We start from the raw sequence: 20,429 nt of genomic DNA, 5'->3' as shown, positions 1-20,429 counted from the left end.
AGAGTTGAGCTCAGCCTCAGTCCCTCACAGTTCCACACTGCCTGCAGAGTGAGTTTCGCAGGTCTTCAGCAGAGACGTTTGCCAGAGGCTTCTGAGACGCAGGGCAACAATGCAGACCTGGAGGATATCCCCAAGTGCAGTCGACTGGTAATCTTGGAACCTCCTGACTCAGAATACTGCTACCTTCTCACTGCCATAGGAATGCAGCTAGTTGACAGCTGGCTTCAAGACATGCTTCCCTGTGAGAGCTGAGGACAGGGCAGAACCCTCCCGCATGCTGCCTGACTGTAGGAGTAGCTGCTAACATCCTTATGTTAGTGGCTGGGAGAGGTTGCGGGAAAAGCATGTGTGAGCACTGGGCCTGAACTCCCTGTATCTGAGTTGAATACAGCGATTTCCAACGGCTTTCCTCAACCAGAGTGTAGCTAGGTTCCAACTCCCATGTCCGAGTGGGTAGCAGACATCTGCCTCCCATGCATACACACTTCTGAGAGTTGAGCTTATGGCCTGTACCTCCACAGCCAGCCTGCTGGTACCCTTGGCTTCTAAAAGGCCTAGGCTCGCTGTTTGACGGAAGTGCTGGGAGAGGTAATTGGAATCACCCGGCACACAAGACGAGTGCCTCCAAGCTCAATTCACGATTTCCCAGTAATTCTTGTGGTAGACAGGTGCTACATACTAAGTTCCATATGTGAGAAGGTAGCTGAACGCCTTGTCCAAAAGCATCTTACTTCTGAGAGTTGAGCACACCCTCAGTCCCTCACACTTCCACACTGCCTGCAGAGTGAGTTTCACACGTCTTCACCAGGACGATTGCCAGAGACTTCTGAGTACAAGTTAACAATGCAGACCTGGAGGGTATCTCCAGGTGCAGGAGAGTGGTAATCTTGGAACCTCCTGACTCAGAGTACTGCTACCTTCTCACTGCCATAGGAATGCAGCTAGTTGACTGCTGGCTTCAAGACATGCTTCCCTGTGAGAGCTGAGGACAGGGCAGAACCCTCCCGCATCCTGCCTGACTGTAGGAGTAGCTGCTAACATCCTAATGTTAGTGGCTGGGAGAGGTTGCGGAAAAGCATGTGTGAGCACTGGTCCTGAACACCCGTGTATCTGAGTTGAATACAGCGATTTCCAATGACCTTCTTCAATCACAGTGTAGCTATGTTCCAACTCCCATGTCCGAGTGTGTAGCAGACATCTGCCTCCCATGCATACACACTTCTGAGAGTTGAGCTTATGGCCTGTACCAACACATCCAGCCTGCTGGTACCCTTGGCTTCTAAAAGGCCTAGGCTCGCTGTTTGACGGAAGTGCTGGGAGAGGTAATTGGAATCACCCGGCACACAAGACTAGTGCCTCCAAGCTCAGTTCAGCGATTTCCTAGTAATTCCTGTGGTAGACTGGTGCTACATACTAAGTTCCATACGTGAGAGGGTAGCTGAACGCCTTGTCCAAAACCATCTTACTTCTGAGAGTTGAGCTCAGCCTCAGTCCCTCACAGTTCCACACTGCCTGCAGAGTGAGTTTCGCAGGTCTTCAGCAGAGATGTTTGCCAGAGGCTTCTGAGACGCAGGGTAACAATGCAGACCTGGAGGGTATCCCCAGGTGCAGTCGACTGGTAATCTTGGAACCTCCTGACTCAGAATACTGCTACCTTCTCACTGCCATAGGAATGCAGCCAGTTGACAGCTGGCTTCAAGAAGTGCTTCCCTGTGAGAGCTGAGGACAGGGCATAACCCTCCCGCATGCTGCCTGACTGTAGGAGTAGCTGCTAACATCCTTATGTTAGTGGCTGGGAGAGGTTGCGGGAAAAGCATGTGTGAGCACTGGGCCTGAACTCCCGTGTATCTGAGTTGAATACAGCGATTTCCAACGGCTTTCCTCAAACAGAGTGTAGCTAGGTTCCAAATCCCATGTACGAGCGGGTAGCAGACATCTGCCTCCCATGCATACACACTTCTGAGAGTTGAGCTTATGGCCTGTACCTCCACATCCAGCCTGCTGGTACCCTTGGCTTCTAAAAGGACTAGGCTCGCTGTTTGACCGTAGTGCTGGGAGAGGTAATTGGAATCACCCGGCACACAAGACTAGTGCCTCCAAGCTCAGTTCAGCGATTTCCTAGTAATTCCTGTGGTAGACTGGTGCTATATACTAAGTTCCATACGTGAGAGGGTAGCTGAACGCCTTGTCCAAAACCATCTTACTTCTGAGAGTTGAGCTCAGCCTCAGTCCCTCACAGTTCCACACTGCCTGCAGAGTGAGTTTCGCAGGTCTTCAGCAGAGACGTTTGCCAGAGGCTTCTGAGACGCAGGGTAACAATGCAGACCTGGAGGGTATCCCCAGGTGCAGTCGACTGGTAATCTTGGAACCTCCTGACTCAGAATACTGCTACCTTCTCACTGCCATAGGAATGCAGCTCTTTGACAGCTGGCTTCAAGACATGCTTCCCTGTGAGAGCTGAGGACAGGGCAGAACCCTCCCGCATCCTGCCTGACTGTAGGAGTAGCTGCTAACATCCTTATGTTAGTGGCTGGGAGAGGTTGCGGGAAAAGCATGTGTGAGCACTGGGCCTGAACTCCCGTGTATCTGAGTTGAATACAGCGATTTCCAAGGGCTTTCCTCAACCAGAGTGTAGCTAGGTTCCAAATCCCATGTACGAGGGGGTAGCAGATATCTGCCTCCCATGCATACACACTTCTGAGAGTTGAGCTTATGGCCTGTACCTCCACATCCAGCCTGCTGGTCGCCTTGGATTCTAAAAGGCCTAGGCTCGCTGTTTGACGGAAGTGCTGGGAGAGGTAATTGCAATCACCCGGCACACAAGACTAGTGCCTCCAAGCTCAGTTCAGCGATTTCCTAGTAATTCCTGTGGTAGACTGGTGCTACATACTAAGTTCCATACGTGAGAGGGTAACTGAACGCCTTGTCCAAAACCATCTTACTTCTGAGAGTTGAGCTCAGCCTCAGTCCCTCACAGTTCCACACTGCCTGCAGAGTGAGTTTCGCAGGACTTCAGCAGAGACGTTTGCCAGAGGCTTCTGAGACGCAGGGTAACAATGCAGACCTGGAGGGTATCCCCAGGTGCAGTCGACTGGTAATCTTGGAACCTCCTGACTCAGAATACTGCTACCTTCTCACTGCCATAGTAATGCAGCTAGATGACAGCTGGCTTCAAGACATGCTTCCCTGTGAGAGCTGAGGACAGGGCAGAACCCTCCCGCATGCTGCCTGACTGTAGGAGTAGCTGCTAACATCCTTATGTTAGTGGCTGGGAGAGGTTGCGGGAAAAGCATGTGTGAGCACTGGGCCTGAACTCCCGTGTATCTGAGTTGAATACAGCGATTTCCAAAGGCTTTCCTCAACCAGAGTGTAGCTAGGTTCCAAATCCCATGTACGAGCGGGTAGCAGATATCTGCCTCCCATGCATACACACTTCTGAGAGTTGAGCTTATGGCCTGTACCTCCACATCCAGCTTGCTGGTACCCTTGGCTTCTAAAAGGCCTAGGCTCGCTGTTTGACGGAAGTGCTGGGAGAGGTAATTGGAATCACCCGGCACACAAGACTAGTGCCTCCAAGCTCATTTCAGCGATTTCCTAGTAATTCCTGTGGTAGACTGGTGCTACATAATAAGTACCATACGTGAGAGGGTAGCTGAACGCCTTGTCCAAAACCATCATACTTCTGAGAGTTGAGCTCAGCCTCAGTCCCTCACAGTTCCACACTGCCAGCAGAGTGAGTTTCGCAGGTCTTCAGCAGAGACGTTTGCCAGAGGCTTCTGAGACGCAGGGTAACAATGCAGACCTGGAGGGTATCCCCAGGTGCAGTCGACTGGTAATCTTGGAACCTTCTGACTCAGAATACTGCTACCTTCTCACTGCCATAAGAATGCAGCTAGTTGACAGCTGGCTTCAAGACATGCTTCCCTGTGAGAGCTGAGGACAGGGCAGAACCCTCCCGCATCCTGCCTGACTGTAGGAGTAGCTGCTAACATCCTTATGTAAGTGGCTGGGAGAGGTTGCGGGAAAAGCATGTGTGAGCAGTGGGCCTGAACTCCCGTGTATCTGAGTTGAATACAGCGATTTCCAACGGCTTTCCTCAACCAGAGTGTAGCTAGGTTCCAAATCCCATGTACGAGCGGGTAGCAGACATCTGCCTCCCATGCATACACACTTCTGAGTGTTGAGCTTATGGCCTGTACCTCCACATCCAGCCTGCTGGTACCCTTGGCTTCTAAAAGGCCTAGGCTCGCTGTTTGACGGAAGTGCTGGGAGAGGTAATTGGAATCTCCCGGCACACAAGACGAGTGCCTCCAAGCTCAATTCACGATTTCCGAATAATTCTTGTGGTAGACAGGTGCTACATACTAAGTTCCATATGTGAGAAGGTAGCTGAACGCCTTGTCCAAAACCATCTTACTTCTGAGAGTTGAGCACACCCTCAGTCCCTCACACTTCCACACTGCCTGCAGAGTGTGTTTCACACGTCTTCACCAGAGACGATTGCCAGAGGCTTCTGAGTACAAGTTAACAATGCAGAACTGGAGGGTATCTCCAGGTGCAGTAGAGTGGAAATCTTGGAACCTCCTGACTCAGAGTACTGCTACGTTCTCACTGCCATAGGAATGCAGCTAGTTGACAGCTGGCTTCAAGACATGCTTCCCAAGACATGCTTCCCTGTGAGAGCTGAGGACAGGGCAGAACCCTCCCGCATCCTGCCTGACTGTAGGAGTAGCTGCTAACATCCTAATGTTAGTGGCTGGGAGAGGTTGCGGGAAAAGCATGTGTGAGCACTGGGCCTGAACTCCCGTGTATCTGAGTTGAATACAGCGATTTCCAATGGCCTTCTTCAATCACAGTGTAGCTAGGTTCCAAATCCCATGTCCGAGTGGGTAGCAGACATCTGCCTCCCATGCATACACACATCTGAGAGTTGAGCTTATGGCCTGTACCTCCACATCCAGCCTGCTGGTACCCTTGGCTTCTAAAAGGCCTAGGCTCGCTGTTTGACGGAAGTGCTGGGAGAGGTAATTGGAATCACCCGGCACACAAGACTAGTGCCTCCAAGCTCAGTTCAGCGATTTCCTAGTAATTCCTGTGGTAGACTGGTGCTACATACTACGTTCCATACGTGAGAGGGTAGCTGCACGCCTTGTCCAAAACCATCTTACTTCGGAGAGTTGAGCTCAGCCTCAGTCCCTCACAGTTCCACACTGCCTGCAGAGTGAGTTTCGCAGGTCTTCAGCAGAGATGTTTGCCAGAGGCTTCTGAGACGCAGGGTAACAATGCAGACCTGGAGGGTATCCCCAGGTGCAGTCGACTGGTAATCTTGGAACCTCCTGACTCAGAATACTGCTACCATCTCACTGCCATAGGAATGCAGCTAGTTGACAGCTGGCTTCAAGACATGCTTCCCTGTGAGAGCTGAGGACAGGGCAGAACCCTCCCGCATGCTGCCTGACTGTAGGAGTAGCTGCTAACATCCTTATGTTAGTGGCTGGGAGAGGTTGCGGGAAAAGCATGTGTGAGCACTGGGCCTGAACTCCCGTGTACCTGAGTTGAATACAGCTATTCCCAACGGCTTTCCTCAACCAGAGTGTAGCTAGGTTCCAAATCCCATGTACGAGCGGGTAGCAGACATCTGCCTCCCATGCATACACACTTCTGAGAGTTGAGCTTATGGCCTGTACCTCCACAGCCAGCCTGCTGGTACCCTTGGCTTCTAAAAGGCCTAGGCTCGCTGTTTGGCGGAAATGCTGGGAGAGGTAATTGGAATCACCCGGCACACAAGACTAGTGCCTCCAAGCTCAGTTCAGCGATTTCCTAGTAATTCCTGTGGTAGACTGGTGCTACATACTAAGTTCCATACGTGAGAGGGTAGCTGAACGCCTTGTCCAAAACCATCTTACTTTTGAGAGTTGAGCTCAGCCTCAGTCCCTCACAGTTCGACACTGCCTGCAGAGTGAGTTTCGCAGGTCTTCAGCAGAGACGTTTGCCAGAGGCTTCTGAGACGCAGGGTAACAATGCAGACCTGGAGGGTATCCCCAGGTGCAGTCGACTGGTAATCTTGGAACCTCCTGACTCAGAATACTGCTACCTTCTCACTGCCATAGGAATGCAGCTAGTTGACAGCTGGCTTCAAGACATGCTTCCCTGTGAGAGCTGAGGACAGGGTAGAACCCTCCCGCATGCTGCCTGACTGTAGGAGTAGCTGCTAACATCCTTATGTTAGTGGCTGGGAGAGGTTGCGGGAAAAGCATGTGTGAGCACTGGGCCTGAACTCCCGTGTATCTGAGTTGAATACAGCGATTTCCAACGGCTTTCCTCAACCAGAGTGTAGCTAGTTTCCAAATCCCATGTACGAGCAGGTAGCAGACATCTGCCTCCCATGCATACACACTTCTGAGAGTTGAGCTTATGGCCTGTACCTCCACAGCCAGCCTGCTGGTACCCTTGGCTTCTAAAAGGCCTAGGCTCGCTGTTTGACGGAAGTGCTGGGAGAGGTAATTGGAATCTCCCGGCACACAAGACGAGTGCCTCCAAGCTCAATTCACGATTTCCCAGTAATTCTTGTGGTAGACAGGAGCTACATACTAAGTTCCATATGTGAGAAGGTAGCTGAACGCCTTGTCCAAAAGCATCTTACTTCTGAGAGTTGAGCACACCCTCAGTCCCTCACACTTCCACACTGCCTGCAGAGTGAGTTTCACACGTCTTCACCAGGACGATTGCCAGAGGCTTCTGAGTACAAGTTAACAATGCAGACCTGGAGGGTATCTCCAGGTGCAGTAGAGTGGTAATCTTGGAACCTCCTGACTCAGAGTACTGCTACCTTCTCACTGCCATAGGAATGCAGCTAGTTGACAGCTGGCTTCAAGACATGCTTCCCAAGACATGCTTCCCTGTGAGAGCTGAGGACAGGGCAGAACCCTCCCGCATCCTGCCTGACTGTAGGAGTAGCTGCTAACATCCTAATGTTAGTGGCTGGGAGAGGTTGCGGGAAAAGCATGTGTGAGCACTGGGCCTGAACTCCCGTGTATCTGAGTTGAATACAGCGATTTCCAATGGCCTTCTTCAATCACAGTGTAGCTAGGTTCCAAATCCCATGTCCGAGTGGGTAGCAGACATCTGCCTCCCATGCATACACACTTCTGAGATTTGAGCTTATGGCCTGTACCTCCACATCCAGCCTGCTGGTACCCTTGGCTTCTAAAAGGCCTAGGCTCGCTGTTTGACGGAAGTGCTGGGAGAGGTAATTGGAATCACCCGGCACACAAGACTAGTGCCTCCAAGCTCAGTTCAGCGATTTCCTAGTAATTCCTGTGGTAGACTGGTGCTACATACTACGTTCCATACGTGAGAGGGTAGCTGCACGCCTTGTCCAAAACCATCTTACTTCGGAGAGTTGAGCTCAGCCTCAGTCCCTCACAGTTCCACACTGCCTGCAGAGTGAGTTTCGCAGGTCTTCAGCAGAGATGTTTGCCAGAGGCTTCTGAGACGCAGGGTAACAATGCAGACCTGGAGGGTATCCCCAGGTGCAGTCGACTGGTAATCTTGGAACCTCCTGACTCAGAATACTGCTACCATCTCACTGCCATAGGAATGCAGCTAGTTGACAGCTGGCTTCAAGACATGCTTCCCTGTGAGAGCTGAGGACAGGGCAGAACCCTCCCGCATGCTGCCTGACTGTAGGAGTAGCTGCTAACATCCTTATGTTAGTGGCTGGGAGAGGTTGCGGGAAAAGCATGTGTGAGCACTGGGCCTGAACTCCCGTGTACCTGAGTTGAATACAGCTATTCCCAACGGCTTTCCTCAACCAGAGTGTAGCTAGGTTCCAAATCCCATGTACGAGCGGGTAGCAGACATCTGCCTCCCATGCATACACACTTCTGAGAGTTGAGCTTATGGCCTGTACCTCCACAGCCAGCCTGCTGGTACCCTTGGCTTCTAAAAGGCCTAGGCTCGCTGTTTGGCGGAAATGCTGGGAGAGGTAATTGGAATCACCCGGCACACAAGACTAGTGCCTCCAAGCTCAGTTCAGCGATTTCCTAGTAATTCCTGTGGTAGACTGGTGCTACATACTAAGTTCCATACGTGAGAGGGTAGCTGAACGCCTTGTCCAAAACCATCTTACTTTTGAGAGTTGAGCTCAGCCTCAGTCCCTCACAGTTCGACACTGCCTGCAGAGTGAGTTTCGCAGGTCTTCAGCAGAGACGTTTGCCAGAGGCTTCTGAGACGCAGGGTAACAATGCAGACCTGGAGGGTATCCCCAGGTGCCGTCGACTGGTAATCTTGGAACCTCCTGACTCAGAATACTGCTACCTTCTCACTGCCATAGGAATGCAGCTAGTTGACAGCTGGCTTCAAGACATGCTTCCCTGTGAGAGCTGAGGACAGGGTAGAACCCTCCCGCATGCTGCCTGACTGTAGGAGTAGCTGCTAACATCCTTATGTTAGTGGCTGGGAGAGGTTGCGAGAAAAGCATGTGTGAGCACTGGGCCTGAACTCCCGTGTATCTGAGTTGAATACAGCGATTTCCAACGGCTTTCCTCAACCAGAGTGTAGCTAGTTTCCAAATCCCATGTACGAGCAGGTAGCAGACATCTGCCTCCCATGCATACACACTTCTGAGAGTTGAGCTTATGGCCTGTACCTCCACAGCCAGCCTGCTGGTACCCTTGGCTTCTAAAAGGCCTAGGCTCGCTGTTTGACGGAAGTGCTGGGAGAGGTAATTGGAATCTCCCGGCACACAAGACGAGTGCCTCCAAGCTCAATTCACGATTTCCCAGTAATTCTTGTGGTAGACAGGAGCTACATACTAAGTTCCATATGTGAGAAGGTAGCTGAACGCCTTGTCCAAAAGCATCTTACTTCTGAGAGTTGAGCACACCCTCAGTCCCTCACACTTCCACACTGCCTGCAGAGTGAGTTTCACACGTCTTCACCAGGACGATTGCCAGAGGCTTCTGAGTACAAGTTAACAATGCAGACCTGGAGGGTATCTCCAGGTGCAGTAGAGTGGTAATCTTGGAACCTCCTGACTCAGAGTACTGCTACCTTCTCACTGCCATAGGAATGCAGCTAGTTGACAGCTGGCTTCGAGACATGCTTCCCTGTGAGAGCTGAGGACAGGGCAGAACCCTCCCGCATCGTGCCTGACTGTAGGAGTAGCTGCTAACATCCTAATGTTAGTGGCTGGGAGAGGTTGCGGGAAAAGCATGTGTGAGCACTGGGCCTGAACTCCCGTGTATCTGAGTTGAATACAGCGATTTCCAACGGCTTTCCTCAACCAGAGTGTAGCTAGGTTCCAAATCCCATGTACGAGAGGGTAGCAGATATCTGCCTCCCATGCATACACACTTCTGAGAGTTGAGCTTATGGCCTGTACCTCCACATCCAGCTTGCTGGTACCCATGGCTTCTAAAAGGCCTAGGCTCGCTGTTTGACGGAAGTGCTGGGAGAGGTAATTGGAATCACCCGGCACACAAGACTAGTGCCTCCAAGCTCAGTTCAGGGATTTCCTAGTAATTCCTGTGGTAGACTGGTGCTACATACTAAGTTCCATACGTGAGAGGTTAGCTGAACGCCTTGTCCAAAACCATCTTACTTCTGAGAGTTGAGCTCAGCCTCAGTCCCTCACAGTTCCACACTGCCTGCAGAGTGAGTTTCGCAGGTCTTCAGCAGAGACGTTTGCCAGAGGCTTCTGAGACGCAGGGTAACAATGCAGACCTGGAGGGTATCCCCAGGTGCAGTCGACTGGTAATCTTGGAACCTCCTGACTCAGAATACTGCTACCTTCTCACTGCCATAGGAATGCTTCTAGTTGACAGCTGGCTTCAAGACATGCTTCCCTGTGAGAGCTGAGGACAGGGCAGAACCCTCCCGCATCCTGCCTGACTGTAGGAGTAGCTGCTAACATCCTTATGTTAGTGGCTGGGAGAGGTTGCGGGAAAAGCATGTGTGAGCACTGGGCCTGAACTCCCGTGTATCTGAGTTGAATACAGCGATTTCCAACGGCTTTCCTCAACCAGAGTGTAGCTAGGTTCCAAATCCCATGTACGAGCGGGTAGCAGACATCTGCCTCCCATGCATACACACTTCTGAGAGTTGAGCTTATGGCCTGTACCTCCACAGCCAGCCTGCTGGTACCCTTGGCTTCTAAAAGGACTAGGCTCGCTGTTTGACGGAAGTGCTGGGAGAGGTAATTCAATCACCCGGCACACAAGACTAGTGCCTCCAAGCTCAGTTCAGCGATTTCCTAGTAATTCCTGTGGTAGACTGGTGCTATATACTAAGTTCCATACGTGAGAGGGTAGCTGAACGCCTTGTCCAAAACCATCTTACTTCTGAGAGTTGAGCTCAGCCTCAGTCCCTCACAGTTCCACACTGCCTGCAGAGTGAGTTTCGCAGGTCTTCAGCAGAGACGTTTGCCAGAGGCTTCTGAGACGCAGGGTAACAATGCAGACCTGGAGGGTATCCCCAGGTGCAGTCGCCTGGTAATCTTGGAACCTCCTGACTCAGAATACTGCTACCTTCTCACTGCCATAGGAATGCAGCTAGTTGACAGCTGGCTTCAAGACATGCTTCCCTGTGAGAGCTGAGGACAGGGCAGAACCCTCCCGCATCCTGCCTGACTGTAGGAGTAGCTGCTAACATCCTTATGTTAGTGGCTGGGAGAGGTTGCGGGAAAAGCATGTGTGAGCACTGGGCCTGAACTCCCGTGTATCTGAGTTGAATACAGCGATTTCCAAGGGCTTTCCTCAACCAGAGTGTAGCTAGGTTCCAAATCCCATGTACGAGGGGGTAGCAGATATCTGCCTCCCATGCATACACACTTCTGAGAGTTGAGCTTATGGCCTGTACCTCCACATCCAGCCTGCTGGTCGCCTTGGATTCTAAAAGGCCTAGGCTCGCTGTTTGACGGAAGTGCTGGGAGAGGTAATTGGAATCACCCGGCACACAAGACTAGGGCCTCCAAGCTCAGTTCAGCGATTTCCTAGTAATTCCTGTGGTAGACTGGTGCTACATACTAATTTCCATACGTGAGAGGGTAACTGAACGCCTTGTCCAAAACCATCTTACTTCTGAGAGTTGAGCTCAGCCTCAGTCCCTCACAGTTCCACACTGCCTGCAGAGTGAGTTTTGCAGGACTTCAGCAGAGACGTTTGCCAGAGGCTTCTGAGACGCAGGGTAACAATGCAGACCTGGAGGGTATCCCCAGGTGCAGTCGACTGGTAATCTTGGAACCTCCTGACTCAGAATACTGCTTCCTTCTCACTGCCATAGTAATGCAGCTAGATGACAGCTGGCTTCAAGACATGCTTCCCTGTGAGAGCTGAGGACAGGGCAGAACCCTCCCGCATGCTGCCTGACTGTAGGAGTAGCTGCTAACATCCTTATGTTAGTGGCTGGGAGAGGTTGCGGGAAAAGCATGTGTGAGCACTGGGCCTGAACTCCCGTGTATCTGAGTTGAATACAGCGATTTCCAAAGGCTTTCCTCAACCAGAGTGTAGCTAGGTTCCAAATCCCATGTACGAGCGGGTAGCAGACATCTGCCTCCCATGCATACACACTTCTGAGAGTTGAGCTTATGGCCTGTACCTCCACATCCAGCTTACTGGTACCCTTGGCTTCTAAAAGGCCTAGGCTCGCTGTTTGACGGAAGTGCTGGGAGAGGTAATTGGAATCACCCGGCACACAAGACTAGTGCCTCCAAGCTCATTTCAGCGATTTCCTAGTAATTCCTGTGGTAGACTGGTGCTACATACTAAGTACCATACGTGAGAGGGTAGCTGAACGCCTTGTCCAAAACCATCATACTTCTGAGAGTTGAGCTCAGCCTCAGTCTCTCAGAGTTCCACACTGCCAGCAGAGTGAGTTTCGCAGGTCTTCAGCAGAGACGTTTGCCAGAGGCTTCTGAGACGCAGGGTAACAATGCAGACCTGGAGGGTATCCCCAGGTGCAGTCGACTGGTAATCTTGGAACCTCCTGACTCAGAATACTGCTACCTTCTCACTGCCATAGGAATGCAGCTAGTTGACAGCTGGCTTCAAGACATGCTTCCCTGTGAGAGCTGAGGACAGGGCAGAACCCTCCCGCATCCTGCCTGACTGTAGGAGTAGCTGCTAACATCCTTATGTTAGTGGCTGGGAGAGGTTGCGGGAAAAGCATGTGTGAGCAGTGGGCCTGAACTCCCGTGTATCTGAGTTGAATACAGCGATTTCCAACGGCTTTCCTCAACCAGAGTGCAGCTAGGTTCCAAATCCCATGTACGAGCGGGTAGCAGACATCTGCCTCCCATGCATACACACTTCTGAGTGTTGAGCTTATGGCCTGTACCTCCACATCCAGCCTGCTGGTACCCTTGGCTTCTAAAAGGCCTAGGCTCGCTGTTTGACGGAAGTGCTGGGAGAGGTAATTGGAATCTCCCGGCACACAAGACGAGTGCCTCCAAGCTCAATTCACGATTTCCGAATAATTCTTGTGGTAGACAGGTGCTACATACTAAGTTCCATATGTGAGAAGGTAGCTGAACGCCTTGTCCAAAACCATCTTACTTCTGAGAGTTGAGCACACCCTCAGTCCCTCACACTTCCACACTGCCTGCAGAGTGTGTTTCACACGTCTTCACCAGAGACGATTGCCAGAGGCTTCTGAGTACAAGTTAACAATGCAGAACTGGAGGGTATCTCCAGGTGCAGTAGAGTGGTAATCTTGGAACCTCCTGACTCAGAGTACTGCTACCTTCTCACTGCCATAGGAATGCAGCTAGTTGACAGCTGGCTTCAAGACATGCTTCCCAAGACATGCTTCCCTGTGAGAGCTGAGGACAGGGCAGAACCCTCCCGCATCCTGCCTGACTGTAGGAGTAGCTGCTAACATCCTAATGTTAGTGGCTGGGAGAGGTTGCGGGAAAAGCATGTGTGAGCACTGGGCCTGAACTCCCGTGTATCTGAGTTGAATACAGCGATTTCCAACGGCTTTCCTCAACCAGAGTGTAGCTAGTTTCCAAATCCCATGTACGAGCAGGTAGCAGACATCTGCCTCCCATGCATACACACTTCTGAGAGTTGAGCTTATGGCCTGTACCTCCACAGCCAGCCTGCTGGTACCCTTGGCTTCTAAAAGGCCTAGGCTCGCTGTTTGACGGAAGTGCTGGGAGAGGTAATTGGAATCTCCCGGCACACAAGACGAGTGCCTCCAAGCTCAATTCACGATTTCCCAGTAATTCTTGTGGTAGACAGGTGCTACATACTAAGTTCCATATGTGAGAAGGTAGCTGAACGCCTTGTCCAAAAGCATCTTACTTCTGAGAGTTGAGCACACCCTCAGTCCCTCACACTTCCACACTGCCTGCAGAGTGAGTTTCACACGTCTTCACCAGGACGATTGCAAGAGGCTTCTGAGTACAAGTTAACAATGCAGACCTGGAGGGTATCTCCAGGTGCAGTAGAGTGGTAATCTTGGAACCTCCTGACTCAGAGTACTGCTACCTTCTCACTGCCATAGGAATGCAGCTAGTTGACAGCTGGCTTCAAGACATGCTTCCCTGTGAGAGCTCAGGACAGGGCAGAACCCTCCCTCATGCTGCCTGACTGTAGGAGTAGCTGCTAACATCCTTATGTTAGTGGCTGGGAGAGGTTGCGGGAAAAGCATGTGTGAGCCCTGGGCCTGAACTCCCGTGTATCTGAGTTGAATACAGTGATTTCCAATGGCCTTCTTCAATCACAGTGTAGCTAGGTTCCATCTCCCATGTCCGAGTGGGTAGCAGACATCTGCCTCCCATGCATACACACTTCTGAGAGTTGAGCTTATGGCCTGTACCTCCACAGCCAGCCTGCTGGTACCCTTGGCTTCTAAAAGGCCTAGGCTCGCTGTTTGACGGAAGTGCTGGGAGAGGTAATTGGAATCACGCGGCACACAAGACTAGTGCCTCCAAGCTCAGTTCAGCGATTTCCTAGTAATTCCTGTGGTACACTGGTGCTACATACTAAGTTCCATAAGTGAGAGGGTAGCTGAACGCCTTGTCCAAAACCATCTTACTTCTGAGAGTTGAGCTCAGCCTCAGTCCCTCACAGTTCCACACTGCCTGCAGAGTGAGTTTCGCAGGTCCTCAGCAGAGATGTTTGCCAGAGGCTTCTGAGACGCAGGGTAACAATGCAGACCTGGAGGGTATCCCCAGGTGCAGTCGACTGGTAAACTTGTAACCTCCAACTCAGAATACTGCTACCTTCTCACTGCCATAGTAATGCAGCTAGTTGACAGCTGGCTTCAAGACATGCTTCCCTGTGAGAGCTGAGGACAGGGCATAACCCTCCCGCATGCTGCCTGACTGTAGGAGTAGCTGCTAACATCCTTATGTTAGTGGCTGGGAGAGGTTGCGGGAAAAGCATGTGTGACCACTGGGCCTGAACTCCCGTGTATCTGAGTTGAATACAGCGATTTCCAAAGGCTTTCCTCAACCATAGGGTAGCTAGGTTCCAAATCCCAGGTACGAGCGGGTAGCAGTCATCTGCCTCCCATGCATACACACTTCTGAGAGTTGAGCTTATGGCCTGTACCTCCACATCCAGCCTGCTGGTACCCTTGGCTTCTAAAAGGCCTAGGCTCGCTGTTTGACGGAAGTGCTGGGAAAGGTAATTGGAATCTCCCGGCACACAAGACGAGTGCCTCCAAGCTCAATTCACGATTTCCCAGTAATTCTTGTGGTAGACATGTGCTACATACTAAGTTCCATATGTGAGAAGGTAGCTGAACGCCTTGTCCAAAACCATCTTACTTCTGTGAGTTGAGCTCAGCCTCAGTCCCTCACAGTTCCACACTGCCTGCAGAGTGAGTTTCGCAGGTCTTCAGCAGAGACGTTTGCCAGAGGCTTCTGAGACGCAGGCTAACAATGCAGACCTGGAGGATATCCCCAGGTGCAGTCGACTGGTAATCTTGGAACCTCCTGACTCAGAATACTGCTACCTTCTCACTGCCATAGGAATGCAGCTAGTTGACAGCTGGCTTCAAGACATGCTTCCCTGTGAGAGCTGAGGACAGGGCAGAACCCTCCCGCATGCTGCCTGACTGTAGGAGTAGCTGCTAACATCCTTATGTTAGTGGCTGGGAGAGGTTGCGGGAAAAGCATGTGTGAGCACTGGGCCTGAACTCCCGTGTATCTGAGTTCAATACAGCGATTTCCAACGGCTTTCCTCAACCAGAGTGTAGCTAGGTTCCAACTCCCAAGTCCGAGTGGGTAGCAGACATCTGCCTCCCATGCATACACACTTCTGAGAGTTGAGCTTATGGCCTGTACCTCCACAGCCAGCCTGCTGGTACACTTGGCTTCTAAAAGGCCTAGGCTCGCTGTTTGACGGAAGTGCTGGGAGAGGTAATTGGAATCTCCCGGCACACAAGACGAGTGCCTCCAAGCTCAATTCACGATTTCCCAGTAATTCTTGTGGTAGACAGGTGCTACATACTAAGTTCCATATGTGAGAAGGTAGCTGAACGCCTTGTCCAAAAGCATCTTACTTCTGAGAGTTGAGCACACCCTCAGTCCCTCACACTTCCACACTGCCTGCAGAGTGAGTTTCACACGTCTTCACCAGGACGATTGCCAGAGACTTCTGAGTACAAGTTAACAATGCAGACCTGGAGGGTATCTCCAGGTGCAGGAGAGTGGTAATCTTGGAACCTCCTGACTCAGAGTACTGCTACCTTCTCACTGCCATAGGAATACAGCTAGTTGACAGCAGGCTTCAAGACATGCTTCCCTGTGAGAGCTGAGGACAGGGCAGAACCCTCCCGCATCCTGCCTGACTGTAGGAGTAGCTGCTAACATCCTTATGTTAGTGGCTGGGAGAGGTTGCGGGAAAAGCATGTGTGAGCACTGGGCCTGAACTCCCGTGTATCTGAGTTGAATACAGCGATTTCCAATGGCCTTCTTCAATCACAGTGTAGCTAGGCTCCAACTCCCATGTCCGAGTGGGTAGCAGACATCTGCCTCCCATGCATACACACTTCTGAGAGTTGAGCTTATGGCCTGTACCTCCACAGCCAGCCTGCTGGTACCCTTGGCTTCTAAAAGGCCTAGGCTCGCTGTTTGACGGAAGTGCTGGGAGAGGTAATTGGAATCACCCGGCACACAAGACTAGTGCCTCCATCTCAGTTCAGCGATTTCCTAGTAATTCCTGTGGTTGACTGGTGCTACATACTAAGTTCCATACGTGAGAGGGTAGCTGAACGCCTTCTCCAAAACCATCTTACTTCTGAGAGTTGAGCTCAGCCTCAGTCCCTCACAGTTCCACACTGCCTGCAGAGTGAGTTTCGCAGGTCTTCAGCAGAGACGTTTGCCAGAGGCTTCTGAGACGCAGGGTAACAATGCAGACCTGGAGGGTATCCCCAGGTGCAGTCGACTGGTAATCTTGGAACCTCCTGACTCAGAATACTGCTACCTTCTCACTGCCATAGGAATGCAGCTAGTTGACAGCTGGCTTCAAGACATGCTTCCCTGTGAGAGCTGAGGACAGGGCAGAACCCTCCCGCATGCTGCCTGACTGTAGGAGTAGCTGCTAATCTCCATATGTTAGTGGCTGGGAGAGGTTGCGGGAAAAGCATGTGTGAGCACTGGGCCTGAACTCCCGTGTATCTGAGTTGAATACAGCGATTTCCAACGGCTTTCCTCAACCAGAGTGTAGCTAGGTTCCAAATCCCATGTACGAGCGGGTAGCAGACATCTGCCTCCCATACATACACACTTCTGAGAGTTGAGCTTATGGCCTGTACCTCCACAGCCAGCCTGCTGGTACCCTTGGCTTCTAAAAGGCCTAGGCTCGCTGTTTGACGGAAGTGCTGGGAGAGGTAATTGGAATCTCCCGGCACACAAGACGAGTGCCTCCAAGCTCAATTCACGATTTCCCAGTAATTCTTGTGGTAGACAGGTGCTACATACTAAGTTCCATATGTGAGAAGGTAGCTGAACGCCTTGTCGAAAAGCATCTTACTTCTGAGAGTTGAGCACACCCTCAGTCCCTCACACTTCCACACTGCCTGCAGAGTGAGTTTCACACGTCTTCACCAGAGACGATTGCCAGAGGCTTCTGAGTACAAGTTAACAATGCAGACCGGGAGGGTATCCCCAGGTGCAGTAGAGTGGTAATCTTGGTACCTCCTGACTCAGAGTAGTGCTACCTTCTCACTGCCATAGGAATGCAGCTAGTTGACAGCTGGCTTCAAGACATGCTTCCCTGTGAGAGCTGAGGACAGGGCAGAACCCTCCCGCATCCTGCCTGACTGTAGGAGTAGCTGCTAACATCCTTATGTTAGTGGCTGGGAGAGGTTGCGGGAAAAGCATGTGTGAGCACTGGGCCTGAACTCCCGTGTATCTGAGTTGAATACAGCGATTTCCAATGGCCTTCTTCAATCACAGTGTAGCTAGGTTCCAACTCCCATGTCCGAGTGGGTACCAGACATCTGCCTCCCATGCATACACACTTCTGAGAGTTGAGCTTATGGCCTGTACCTCCACATCCAGCCTGCTGGTACCCTTGGCTTCTAAAAGGCCTAGGCTCGCTGTTTGACGGAAGTGCTGGGAGAGGTAATTGGAATCACCCGGCACACAAGACTAGTGCCTCCAAGCTCAGTTCACGATTTCCTAGTAATTCCTGTGGTAGACTGGTGCTACATACTAAGTTCCATACGTGAGAGTGTAGCTGAACGCCTTCTCCAAAACCATCTTACTTCTGAGAGTTGAGCTCAGCCTCAGTCCCTCACAGATCCACACTGCCTGCAGAGTGAGTTTCGCAGGTCTTCAGCAGAGACGTTTGCCAGAGGCTTCTGAGACGCAGGGTAACAATGCAGACCTGGAGGGTATCCCCAGGTGCAGTCGACTGGTAATCTTGGAACCTCCTGACTCAGAATACTGCTACCTTCTCACTGCCATAGGATTGCAGCTAGTTGACAGCTGGCTTCAAGACATGCTTCCCTGTGAGAGCTGAGGACAGGGCAGAACCCTCCCGCATGCTGCCTGACTGTAGAAGTAGCTGCTAACATCCTTATGTTAGTGGCTGGGAGAGGTTGCGGGAAAAGCATGTGTGAGCACTGGGCCTGAACTCCCGTGTATCTGAGGTGAATACAGCGATTTCCAACGGCTTTCCTCAACCAGAGTGTAGCTAGGTACCAAATCCCATGTACGAGCGGGTAGCAGATATCTGCCTCCCATGCATACACACTTCTGAGAGTTGAGCTTATGGCCTGTACTTCCACAGCCAGCCTGCTGGTACACTTGGCTTCTAAAAGGCCTAGGGTCGCTGTTTGACGGAAGTGCTGGGAGAGGTAATTGGAATCACCCGGCACACAAGACTAGTGCCTCCATCTCAGTTCAGCGATTTCCTAGTAATTCCTGTGGTTGACTGGTGCTACATAATAAGTTCCATACGTGAGAGGGTAGCTGAACGCCTTCTCCAAAACCATCTTACTTCTGAGAGTTGAGCTCAGCCTCAGTCCCTCACAGTTCGACACTGCCTGCAGAGTGAGTTTCACAGGTCTTCAGCAGAGACGATTGCCAGAGGCTTCTGAGTACAAGTTAACAATGCAGACCTGGAGGGTATCCCCAGGTGCAGTAGAGTGGTAATCTTGGAACCTCCTGACTCAGAGTACTGCTACCTTCTCACTGCTATAGGAATGCAGCTAGTTGACAGCTGGCTTCAAGACATGCTTCCCTGTGAGAGCTGAGGACAGGGCAGAACCCTCCCGCATCCTGCCTGACTGTAGGAGTAGCTGCTAACATCCTTATGTTAGTGGCTGGGAGATTGCGGGAAAAGCATGTGTGAGCACTGGGTTGAACTCCCGTGTATCTGAGTTGAATACAACGATTTCCAATGGCCTTCTTCAATCACAGTGTAGCTAGGTTCCAAGTCCCATGTCCGAGTGGGTAGCAGACATCTGCCTCCCATGCATACACACTTCTGAGAGTTGAGCTTATGGCCTGTACCTCCACATCCAGCCTGCTTGTACCCTTTGCTTCTAAAAGGCCTAGGCTCGCTGTTTGACGGAAGTGCTGGGAGAGGTAATTGGAATCACCCGGCACACAAGACTAGTGCCTCCAAGCTCAGTTCAGCGATTTCCTAGTAATTCCTGTGGTAGACTGGTGCTACATACTAAGTTCCATACGTGAGAGTGTAGCTGAACGCCTTCTGCAAAACCATCTTACTTCTGAGAGTTGAACTCAGCCTCAGTCCCTCACAGATCCACACTGCCTGCAGAGTGAGTTTCGCAGGTCTTCAGCAGAGACGTTTGCCAGAGGCTTCTGAGACGCAGGGTAACAATGCAGACCTGGAGGGTATCCCCAGGTGCAGTCGACTGGTAATCTTGGAACCTCCTGACTCAGAATACTGCTACCTTCTCACTGCCATAGGAATGCAGCTAGTTGACAGCTGGCTTCAAGACATGCTTCCCTGTGAGAGCTGAGGACAGGGCAGAACCCTCCCGCATGCTGCCTGACTGTAGGAGTAGCTGCTAACATCCTTATGTTAGTGGCTGGGAGAGGTTGCGGGAAAAGCATGTGTGAGCACTGGGCCTGAACTCCCGTGTACCTGAGTTGAATACAGCGATTTCCAACGGCTTTCCTCAACCAGAGTGTAGCTAGGTTCCAAATCCCATGTACGAGGGGGTAGCAGACATCTGCCTCCCATGCATACACACTTCTGAGAGTTGAGCTTATGGCCTGTACCTCCACATCCAGCCTGCTGGTACCCTTGGCTTCTAAAAGGCCTAGGCTCGCTGTTTGATGGAAGTGCTGGGAGAGGTAATTGGAATCACCCGGCACACAAGACTAGTGCCTCCAAGCTCAGTTCAGCGATTTCCTAGTAATTCCTGTGGTAGACTGGTGCTACATACTAAGTTCCATACGTGAGAGTAGCTGAACGCCTTGTCCAAACCATCTTACTTCTGAGAGTTGAGCTCAGCCTCAGTCCCTCACAGTTCCACACTGCCTGCAGAGTGAGTTTCGCAGGTCTTCAGCAGAGACGTTTGCCAGAGGCTTCTGAGACGCAGGGTAACAATGCAGACCTGGAGGGTATCCCCAGGTGCAGTCGACTGGTAATCTTGGAACCTCCTGACTCAGAATACTGCTACCTTCTCACTACCATAGGAATGCAGCTAGTTGACAGCTGGCTTCAAGACATGCTTCCCTCTGAGAGCTGAGGACAGGGCAGAACCCTCCCGCATCCTGTCTGACTGTAGGAGTAGCTGCTAACATCCTTATGTTAGTGGCTGGGAGAGGTTGCGGGAAAAGCATGTGTGAGCACTGGGCCTGAACTCCCGTGTACCTGAGTTGAATACAGCGATTTCCAACGGCTTTCCTCAACCAGAGTGTAGCTAGGTTCCAAATCCCATGTACGAGCGGGTAGCAGACATCTGCCTCCCATGCATACACACTTCTGAGAGTT

The sequence above is a fragment of the Canis aureus genome, chromosome 16 (genome assembly GCF_053574225.1).
Source record: "Canis aureus isolate CA01 chromosome 16, VMU_Caureus_v.1.0, whole genome shotgun sequence".
NCBI lineage: Eukaryota > Metazoa > Chordata > Mammalia > Carnivora > Canidae > Canis > Canis aureus.
Note: the sequence above shows the minus strand (reverse complement) of the source record.